We start from the raw sequence: 11,313 nt of genomic DNA on the forward strand, positions 1-11,313 counted from the left end.
ATTTTAATATCTGATGCCCTATTTTAATATAATTGTGTTGTTTATTTTGTTGCTTTTGTATAGTTTAGATCACAACCTACTGGTTTAAATAATCTCAAGTAGTGACAGTTCCCCGAAATAGAAACAATATTACATAATTGCTATCTTTTTGTTTCGACGCGCTATAAATCATTGCGTCCAAAGTTCGCCTTTATCTCTTGCCTACCCCAATTCGATAATTTTTGGTTGGTGCACGTGTAGGTATAGCAATCGCTATTAGTATTGTGTTAATTGTTTGTTTCTTCGAAATAACTTTTTCTAGCAAATGAACGTAATATTTCAAATATCACGCCAAACTCCTGTAAATTGTCCTTAACAAAATGGCGCCTACAATAATCAACAGCTTTTCGTTTATACTTTAAAGATAAAATCTTCTGAACGTTGTGTTTTTTTGTATAATTATTATTACATAATATTACATTTAATATTATAAAATAATACCGTAATTATAGTAGCAATTATAAAGAAGAATTGGCAAGAAGCAGCTGTGGCGCAACGTCTCGCCTTTTCCTTCTGCCTGCTTTGGCGGCGTATTTGCGTTGCGATGGCATCATTCTTCTCGGAGCCGGAGTGAAATTGAAGTCGCGTGTTTGCATTAGTTTTTTGAATTGCTGTTGGGGCTGGGGCTGCGTGATCGTCACTGGCGTCCTCCAGAGTGCCCACCGATCGGAAAGTCGTACGAACCGCAAGCTTTGAACGTCTGTTTATCGCAACATCGAAAGCGGCGGCACAGAAGACGCGATGTGAGCTCCGGTGGGAACAGCAGCCCTTTGTCTCGTAACGGTAAGTAAACGTTTGTTAGCGCAGCTAGCACGCGTATGTGTATTGATTATGAACACTATGTTGAGATATGTCAAGAGCAGAGCACGCCGCGAGGTTGCCGAATTGTTTGAAGCGCTTGGCCAGCCTGTCGAGGCCGGCGACAGCCTTGCGTACCGGCAGCTCAGTAAGCGTTCGCGACGGGCTAGCAGCAGCGTGCCCAAAAGTGAACCGCAAGCGAGCTACTCCGAAAGCGAGTATCCTAGCTTCAGTGCAGTAAGCGCAACGCCTGTTAGCAGTAGCGCGGCTACAGTCTATTGTTCAAGGCTGGTATTTTGTAGCGATGCCTTTCCGGATGCTAATGCCCCTTCGCGCTTTTCGCGCTTGGTCAGTGGTCAGAGCGACGGTCCGTTCACGTTATCAACTGGATCAGCTGGCCGTGAGTGGTGGATGTTAAGACTAGTAAATAAAGCATAAGGCATCGCTACAAAATACCGGCCCAGGTTGCACAGAAAGCAGCTCAGATTGTTCAGATCGTAATGCGGAGGTTTCCGTCGACTGGTGACTATCCGAAGCCGGTGAGGATTCAGAAGAACGGTTTTCCGATGTATTTAACGCTGACGTGCTGGAAACCGCAGAACGGGCAGGAAGCCAAAGCACTAGCAGCTAAAATTTCGCAGCTTCGCTTGCAAAGTGGGCTCTACAATACGGGTTTTTCCGGAATCTTCCAAAACATGCTAGAACTTTTCTGAAGACCCCCGTGGGGCTGTCGAGGTATGTGCATGTGTAGCCTTAAACTAGCTTAAATTTCGTTGAGAAATTTGAAGACAGTTAGAGCACGCTTCCACTTCAAATGCACTTGCTACGTGTTTTGCATCTGCTGTTTGATAATGACAAGAGCATATGTAGGTGGAACATGGTTGGAGTGGCAGCATGCATATTTTGCACATTGTATACATCAGAGCATTTGGAGCACCGCCAAATTTTTTTGTTATCTTTTTTATTGGCCGAGTTGTTGAGATAAAATAGTTTTGCTGGTGAGAAAGTTCGAGATGTAGTAATTTGCTTACTGTTTGCTTACAGCCCACAACTGAGGGACGTAGTAGAAAGTAGAGCTGTAAGTAAATTGTTATTTTACTTGGGGCAGCCAGCTGTGGGGATTCTAGACAATGTGATTCTGGGCACATCCATTATCGTAAAAATCCTTGAGCGTACAAATTCATTGAGGCTGGAACAGAGAGCAATATTCCCATACACTCCAAACGTAATAACTGCGGACAGAAGCTTCACCAGACGTGCGTTTTAATATCAAGGAAAAACACCTAGGGAAACCTATGAAGCTTTCTTCATCTACATGAGGGAGTGACTTGCGTCAGCCCGCCTTCGACCACACTCGTAAAGAAACTGCTCTACCTGAAATCTTAAGTTCTTTTCTCTCAGAAATTGTGTCTGACTTTTGTTTTTTGGGGTGTCATTAATCTTTCTGTTCTTTCTTGAGAGAACTTATTGCACATGATCATAAAACCACTTTCAATTGGTAGTATCAGCATGTGTTCTGTCATTTGTGTTGTTTGCACTGTTTTGCCTTTTCCTTGTTTCTATGATGCTTACTAAACATTTCATTTGGCCCTTTACAATAAGTGACCTCTGAATTGGAGCACAATATTATTCTATTGTTCGTGCAACTCGCGGGACTCCTGGAAGGTAGCCTTGCGCTACAGATTCGAGAATCAGCGAAGAGTTCTCCCTAGGGATGGTTGTGTGGGTGAGAACCACACGAAGTTTGGGTCACGCAGGAAGGGCAGTGAAGAAACAGCCACGGTGGAGCTCCAGTGGCACAAAGTGCAAAAGATCGTGGGGGGCATTCCGCAGTGAAATACAATATGTTGATTTGTTTATCTAGGATGACGTGTAGCAAGCTAATGGTGACCATAGTATTTTCATTTGATAATGCTTTCAACTGTTTCTAATTTTCACTGAGTAGAAGCGCTCAGAATTTAATTCTGTCTTTTTAGTGCTCTCTGTTTTGAGGTGGTATCAAAGTATTTTGGATTCGTGATTCAATTTAGGCTGGCCAAATATTTAACAAATCAATTTAGCTAGGCAAAACTAAATACCATAAATCAGAAAGACCAATTGCAAGAAAATGCAAGGATACAGTTGAAACGAGGCCTTTGGGATACTAATAAAGTTATTTGGTGCTCGACCACAGTCCTTTGTGGGTTTGCTGCCTGTCTAGCAGGTGGGAACGAGGCCATATGTTAATCCACCTAATTAGCTATTTTCATGGTTGACGAAATCCTACGTAGTTGTGTGTTGGTGTAAATGTATCACATAAAAAGGATCGTAAATGAGGCCGTTAACTTTTGACAATACCTCTTGAACATTACTGAAATATTTCCTTGCATAGTGCAGGTGTATTTATGCTGAAATCAGCTATATTGGTGTTGCTTCCCTCAGGATGTTGCTATCTCCACAATAGCCGGAGAAGACAAAACAAGTTTTGCAATGCACACGGACTGGATCAGTTGTGAATGTCACAAATGCTCCCCTAACGAGGATCAAATCAATGAAAGGATGGCCTTGATAAATAATATTCATGAGGCGAAGAGGAAGTACCCATACATGATGAGCTTTGAGAGGGTAAGTACTTTTGCTACTATGTATGAAACAGCATTTACATTAACTTAGCCTGCATGGTTGTGGAGGCGGCTGCATTTAAAAAGAACTAGAGCTTTTGTAAATGGTTTAAAAACTAATTTTAATGCACACACATGTTCTAGTGTACTAAAAAAAAGACTACTGCTCTCTACATATTTATCTTATGAAAAAGTTAGTGCTCTAATGTATTCGGGCAGAAGACTCATTAGCTATGTCACCAAGGCTGTCCTTGCGCCACAGACGCTTGGCCATCAAAAGGTACACCACAAAGCAATGAAAGTCGTTCAACGCTTGTATGAAGACACTGGCATTTGTGATGAATACTGACTGAACTACATTGTGTGTGTGTGTGCATAGTGCTTATGTGTGAAAAATACTAGAGAACTGTGTTCAAGAGATAACTTTTGAACTTACCGAGAGCAAGACTTTCTTTTTTATTATGCGATAGCAATTACATGGACACTCCAAAGCGGATTTCTGCCGTCGCCGTGAGGTTCCGTATGACGTCAACGGTGATGAAATCGCCGTATGCTGTATGTGCGACTGAAAGGGCGCGAGGGACGCGCACCTTCATGGCGAGCGAACACATGGCGGAAGACAAACGCGCTTCTGCGCTGTGCTCCATGAAGGGCTGCAGAATTCAGCATCTCTTTTCTCCTTTACAATCACCATATATATATATATATATATATAGAGAGAGAGAGAGAGAGAGAGCAAATACGACTTCTTCCATGGCGTGAAAGGCCGGGGGCGGGGGAAAGGAGGGAGGGGAGGCGACGTTTAGCTGCCGCACCAAATCCCTATTTATGTAAAAACGTTGGGAGACAGAAGGTGGGTAAAGACTTCCGGCGCTGCTCGACGAGTGTCCTGTTCAGATCTCATCGAAAACCTCCGAGCCACCCGCAGAGGCACCGGCAACAGTCACCAACGCCGGGCACGTTCGGTGCGAACGTGGGCACGACGACGGCGTCGACAACAGTACTGCGCGTTGCTGATGCTGCTGCATGTCCAAATTTATACAGCTGATAAAACTACTATGCTTACTCCGTATAGCTCTCTACTAATTTGCTATCGCAATTGATGCTTCGCCTTTCGGGTGAAACTGCGACAATTTTTTAAAACTTTTCTGTGTTAAGCGAAAAAGGGTAGTGGTGGCTAAGACATGGGGACAACTCGATTCATTTTTATTTCAATAAAAAAAGAGTAAACAATGAGCACCATAACTTGGTTTTGTTTTCTGTGTGACTAGAAATTTTCAGTTTCTCATACACCTTCAAAGAAAAATGCCATTTCTATTTCGTGAGGTCAGAGTGCTCACTTGGATTGTTTACATCTGTCGTTTGCCAAATCTTCAATGTAAATTGTGTGCTTGTAGATAACATGATGGTAAAAATAACTGCTATGTATTTGCTTGGTTCTTGTAGTGCACTTCAGACACATCTTTTTTTGCAATTTTGCAGTGACTTTGCAAGACTGACTAAGATTGACCCATCACCTTGTATTGCAAAAGGGATCAACAAAATTGTGAAAATGGCAGAAATGAAACACATCCCTTGCGAAGCAAGTGTAATGGCATCACTTCAAAAGGCTCGTGAGATGTCACCGGAGAGGCTGCGAACACGACGTGAGTACTGTTACAAAGGCTTCATCGGCAGCTTTTAGACCTACACTCCGTGACATTATTTTTGCAGGGTTTCGTCTCATAGGCATAACATTAGAGTACATCTGTGTTCAATTATTTGGTTCTTTTAAGACAGTTCTTCAAGTTTTCAACTCGTATCTTCTCTAAAACTTAAATTCTTTAATGGTAGGTTGTTTGATCTGTGGAATGGAAATAAACTGGCGTAGTGCTGCACAGTTACATGCGTAGATCAAGGATATTCTATGCCATGGCAGGCACAGAATATTCTTGACGGGAAAGGTCTTCAAGGTGCAGTCGACATAAATAAGGGGATGTTATCCTAGCACCAGTGTTCATTTGCTTTTAGTGACAGAAAATCACAGCGTTAATAGTTTTCAAAACCAACCTTTGTCACAGATTTAGGGAACTTTAGGAAGATACCAAACAAGTGCATTAAAGTGTTCGCTATAAACCTTTCGCTTTGGAGGCATCCTAACAGTTGCAGCACTTCGGATTATGTCTTTCAATGTCAAAGAAATTAATGGTCTGTCATCTTTGTGCAAGAGCAGATAAGTTTCTTGCGAGTTTGTTCTGCTACAATGAATGTTTAGTACCCATGAGCTTAGCTCAAAATTCATCATAAACGCACTGTGCTTTACTGTGATAGTTCTGCGTCAAGCACGGCAAGCTTAATTTATATCGGAACAGATATCTGGGCCCATTAAAAAAGGAATAAACGACTTTTAAATGGCCGACCTGAATTCCTGTGAAGATAAGTTCTCAGTCTGCGTAGTCAGGTCCACGTGATCTCTGAAAAAACTAGATTTTTCGAGGACATAACTGCAGCACAAGACCTCGCAAACAATTTCTTGCAACATGGCAGGCTAAATATAAACGCTGCATCGTGCATGCATGCACACAATGCAAAACGAAAGACGTGTCCCAATGGTGAACTTAGGGCCGACATACACTCTAAGGTGCATCTTATCTTGAGGCAGAAAAAGGTCTTATTTTGATCTGTACAAGAAAACTGAAGCTTTGCTCACGGAGGTATTGCATCTTTTCCTCGTATGATGCGCTTCCAGGAGTTTACGTGTGATCTTTGCTTTCATCTAGAATGTTAGCACTGTCAAAGTGCAGCGCACCATTTTTGCAACACCTGCAGTGCACACGCGAGTGCATATCTTAGTTATAAAGGTAAACATCTACAGAAGTCTGTCAGGCTTATTAAAAAAATTGTCAGTAAAGGACGACTCTCCAGCCAAGATTTGATTTAATTTAAAACTGATGCTCGGAAAGACCACACATATCGTTCTTGAGCAGTCTTGTGTTGTGCTTTCCACCTTTCCTGGTCTAGGTCTCTTTGTTGTCGTGCTTGCCGGTGGCTTTGAAGGTCGTGCAGTTATACGCTTGGAAGTGCTCCCGTGGATTTGTTCAGGTTTCCTTGCATGGCTTGCATATACCACGATTCTAGGTAGAGCCTCCTCATGTGGTTAGCTTTAGTGCCAATGACACTGGTGCCGTCAAAGTTGATGCGATGGTCATGCTTCTCACAATGTTCTGCGAGGGCGTTGCGCTCTGCATTGAAACTGCCTACATCATTTTTGTGCAGCTGAATTCTTTCTGGGAAGTTCGTCTCACCGATGTAGGAGGTGTAGCACTCAGGCACAAGGCACCTGGTAAACTAATCATGGGAACTTCTTTTGGAGGCCGATCTTATAGTCGTGGTATGAGCCGCTGAAGCGTTGATGTGGGTTTTTGCACAACATGGATACCCTCCTTTCCCAGCACTCATGCTAGCTGTTTGCTTATACCATAAATGTACGTGACGGAGATCCGAAGGGATGGCTGATGGAAGGCAGTATTACTGACGGTTCGTGTAGGAAAGTGTTTGAGGGGTGTGTGGGCGCCCAGGTCAAGTTGTTGCAACACGTGGTGAATGAAGCTTCTTTTGTAGCCATTGTTCAAGAGTTCCATGATAATAGCTTTCTCCTATATTTTTCTCTCCTCTCTTGAACTGCAGATGGTCTTTTCAGTTGCGTTGCGACTACCAATGTATTGTGGGATATGGAGTGGTTTGAGCCAAACTGCAGGTATCTGCCGGTGTGTGTGTAGGCTTTCGATATACACAAAAACTCGAACAGTTTCCACGAGTTTCACTAGCACATCAAGGGGAAACGGTGTTTTTTTTTACGTCATGTCATTTGCTGAACCCACCGTGACCAGCCTAACATGTCAGCCTATAGTCCTTAGAGAAGTAAAACTTCCACTTGCGGTTTTGTCTGTTGGCTACCTTACTTAATTCGTGTTATTTTTTTTAATGATAGCAATTCCTTCCACAAGCATAGCTCGAAGCATTACCATTACACGATAATTACTGGTTAAACTTTTCACGCGAACAAGAACGCTGAGATTTGGATTCTTAGTGACTTTTGAAAAAATCAATATTTCATTCGTCAATAATTCACCGCAAAAAAAAATAAACATGCTTGACAACAACCACAGGAAAAGTTTGTAGAATAAAAAAATGACCACAGGTCCTACTCCCTAAATATATGGTTGTTATTCGAGGACTGCTGCTGTCTGGTAAGGGACGTCATAAAACCTTGCCATATGGTGCGCCTGTGATAGTTCCAAAAACTGCACTGAGATTTCATTCTACAGCTAGTGCTTGAGGGGAACACTTGCCAACTGGTGGTGCGCTTGGTTAAATCAAATAAATCACACTGGACCTGAAGCAGCCATGACTTCTCTGGGCAAGAGAATCCACTGTATAATTTGCATTTGTTTGCGTTTTTACTGATGTTTTTAAGCAGTGTTTCTTTTCAGGAAATTTTTACTTTTCTTAAGCAATTGTTGGTTATTATCTTGTGTATTTGCTACCTAGCAACATATGGCACATAAACATGGTAGATAAATACCAAATACGGACAATGGCTGCACTATTGTATAGGTGGCTCCCCCAATTTTGGGAGCCAATAATATGAAAACAATCTTAAGAATCATATTTCAAACAAAGTAGTGAAGAAATACGTAAAGCAAGTACTCTAAAAGCATAAAGGTGTTCCCCGGGGAGCTGCCAGCTACTATTATGAATGCACAGCATGTTGCGTCTTCAGACTTTATACGCTTAACCTTACTGGCATTTCCAATGTCAATGGACTGAAGAGATTATTTTATTTACAAGGAGGATGACGACCAGGGCCTGAGCAAGCATAACATTACTGGAATTTTGAATGCCAATGGACTGGAGAGAGACTTCATTTACAAGTGTGGTGATGAGCAGGGCCCGAGCAACCACGAAGTAATAGCGACAAAGAACCTGAAATATGTCTTGGAACTAGGTGCCAGAAATAACATGAAATTGCATAGGACAATAGTTCACCAAGAATTTATAGTTTAAGGACCAAATTTTTGCATGCATATTTTCTTCTTCTAAATGATGCATTGGACATTAATATTCATGATCACCCAGTATTATTGGCCTACGAACGCTGAATAATTTATAATTGAATTTATTCCATGATGTTTGTTTTGATTTCATCCTAACGATGCCTGTGATGTGTAGTTGGTGTTTAGGTCACACAAGACAGCAAGAAAGCTGCAATATAACTGCTGATACATCATTTGTGGTCTATAGCTCTTGAAACGTGTTTAAGCGTTGTAGTGAATTGAAACTATATCAGTGATTATATTCTCGTTTTTTCATGTCTTGCGTGACCTCAACTGCACGTCACAGCCCTCGTTGGATTGATGAAACTGAAATTGGAACATGAGAAAATAAATTCAAATAATAATTATTTGGCAATGCGAATACCATATGGCCAACCATTTATTATGTCTACCGCATCATTTAAAAGAAGAAAACATGCGACTAAAATAAGGTGTCTACTCCTTTAAAAATGGAACTGAAAATGCCACTTTCAAGTAAGGGCCAATCACCTTCCTAAATTGCAAAAAGTATTTATTTATTCAATATATATATATGCCAGATAGTTCCCAGTGTTGTCCTCAGTGTTATCACATGAAGGATTATGGATGCAATTATTGCTTCTGCCTTGTAATGCACTCACTTTTTTGTGAAAGTGGAATTTAAAATGGCATGCACAAAACAGCTTGGAAGAGAAGTGCGCTGTTTTAGTTCTCAGCAATGTTTAAATTAAGCAAATTCTGTGCAAATTTTGGCCTCAGCAAATCCTGTGGAACATATTTATTATAAAACAAAGCCTCCATCTCAAGAAGTCTGGACACTGCCGAGTGTGGTCCCAAAATTTGCGTCGGGCATAAACCAAAATTGGGTCCATAAATGTCAACTAGCATTGTTAACATTGTTTTTTTACATTGAAATCGTGTATAACCTGCATATAGCTTTATAAAGGGTGAATAAGGAAGAGGTGACAATATACTATTCATGGTCTGTTGGTGATGATGCAATATTTTTTCTTGCCACTACAGGACCCGAGCGTTCCTGCAACCTCTTGCATCGTATTTTCTGGAGAAGACGTTGAAGAGGCTGACCTCCACATCAAGGTGGACCGCGAGATGTTTGCAGTGAAAAATGGGGAGGAGGGGCTGGCGGCTGTTTTATCTGCTTACTGGCTCTTCAATATCCAGTACGACCGCAAGCTGTTCAACACTCTTCTCGTGTTGGAGCGCCTTTTCCTTGGGCTCACATTGAGTACCCCTAGAGTAGTGGCTACAAAGTTCTTGAACAATGTTGCCAAATGTGTGCCATGTTTAATGTGCTGAAGCTGTGCACTGTTACCTCATCATGAGTTTAGCTGTAATTTTCAGATGCAAGTTTTGTTTTGTCTAACCATTTCTGCAATACATATGAAGGAAGCCAACAGTCACCGATAACAAGGCAAGCTTATGGCAACGCTATTCGTTTTTTTTATTTGCAGTGTTAGTAGTTGGAAATTATTAGTGTAATTATTTTCAGATGTGGTTAGTTAGGATCCCACTGGCAGCATGTGGTTTTCTGCTTTGTGATCATTTACCTGTCAGCCATAAAATGATTACATTAACAATTTTCTATTGTCAGCACCACAAATTGTTAAAACTTAGAAGCATTCTCCATGTGGGGCGTTCCTTGGTCTCGGTCACTGTTGGCATTTTTCATATGCATTACAGAAAGGGTTAAACTATTCAACACTTTCTTATCTAAATGTTACAGGTAAACTGTCTTTTGTATTACATCATTAGCTCTTTTTAACTTTCAATAACAGCAAGATTCTAGTCGTAAAAAAATAAAAGCTCTAGAAGGTTGATACGTACTTCTCGCTTATTACGTAGTTACGAAAGCTCATCTCATAAACTGTTGTGGTAGGTCAGTGGAGTATACACGATGCTGCGGATCATTTCCCATATGCAAAGTTAGCAACTGTTCTTTTTGAAGTTGAATGCTGTATTAAAATAGGTCAGGTGATATGTATTTGTGTTGCGTTATTTTACTGACGTTCTTAATAAATTTACTTTGATGCCAAAACTATTCCGCAATCTTATGTGTACAAAAACCCACCTGTGCCACGCATTTCTCAAATGAGCAAGAGATGACCAGGTGCTGTATAGTGTATATTCTCTGCCTTTGTTGCAAGGGAAATATGACTGTTACAGTTCAACAATCGTATATTTCCTTGGAAACGAATGGTCCCTATGCATTGTTTTCCTGAATCAATTTTTTGTTTGCATGGCATGCATGTCTGGATGGAGACAAGCGTCCAACTCCTGGGCATGCATGTGTGCAGGTACGCAGGAGCCTTGGATTGATGCTGTGCATTTTGGTCCACAAATAGGTATAGCTATACAACATTTATGAAATGCGTGACAAGTGTCATTCATGGATGGGAAAGATGCATATTGTCCCACTACATATATATATATATATATATATATATATATATATATATATATATATATATATATATACATTGTTTTGTCCAAATATCAGTTGCTAGCAAGCGGCCTGTCACGCGGCATTGTCTGCGGAGTAGAGCATTCTACCTTTGTGGACACATTTGTGGTCGTACATCAATCCTCGGCTTTTGCTTCTCGGGTGAATCAATGTAGAGCACCCTTCCAGCACCCATTTTATAGGGTGTTATGGTGAAATAGCACCCTTTAGTAAGGGTGCGACCACTACACCCTTTAAAATTTTATGCTGTGCACCCTTCCTTAAGGGTGCTGGCCTCTGCACCCTTTTCTAGCACCCTTTTTTAAGCACCCAATAGGTG

The 11,313-nt window shown here is 41.3% G+C and overlaps 1 long non-coding RNA gene across 1 annotated transcript; it reads left to right on the forward strand.

Moving 5' to 3' along the window:
- The first annotated feature begins 576 nt into the window (after nt 1–576).
- On the forward strand, nt 577–10,559 carry LOC119453790 (uncharacterized). The gene is made up of 4 exons (XR_005192435.2): nt 577–822; nt 3,259–3,441; nt 4,920–5,083; nt 9,536–10,559. It is a non-coding gene; the product is annotated as an uncharacterized LOC119453790 (long non-coding RNA).
- The last annotated feature ends 754 nt before the right edge of the window (nt 10,560–11,313 follow it).

The sequence above is a fragment of the Dermacentor silvarum genome, chromosome 5 (genome assembly GCF_013339745.2).
Source record: "Dermacentor silvarum isolate Dsil-2018 chromosome 5, BIME_Dsil_1.4, whole genome shotgun sequence".
Taxonomy (NCBI): Eukaryota; Metazoa; Arthropoda; class Arachnida; order Ixodida; family Ixodidae; genus Dermacentor; species Dermacentor silvarum.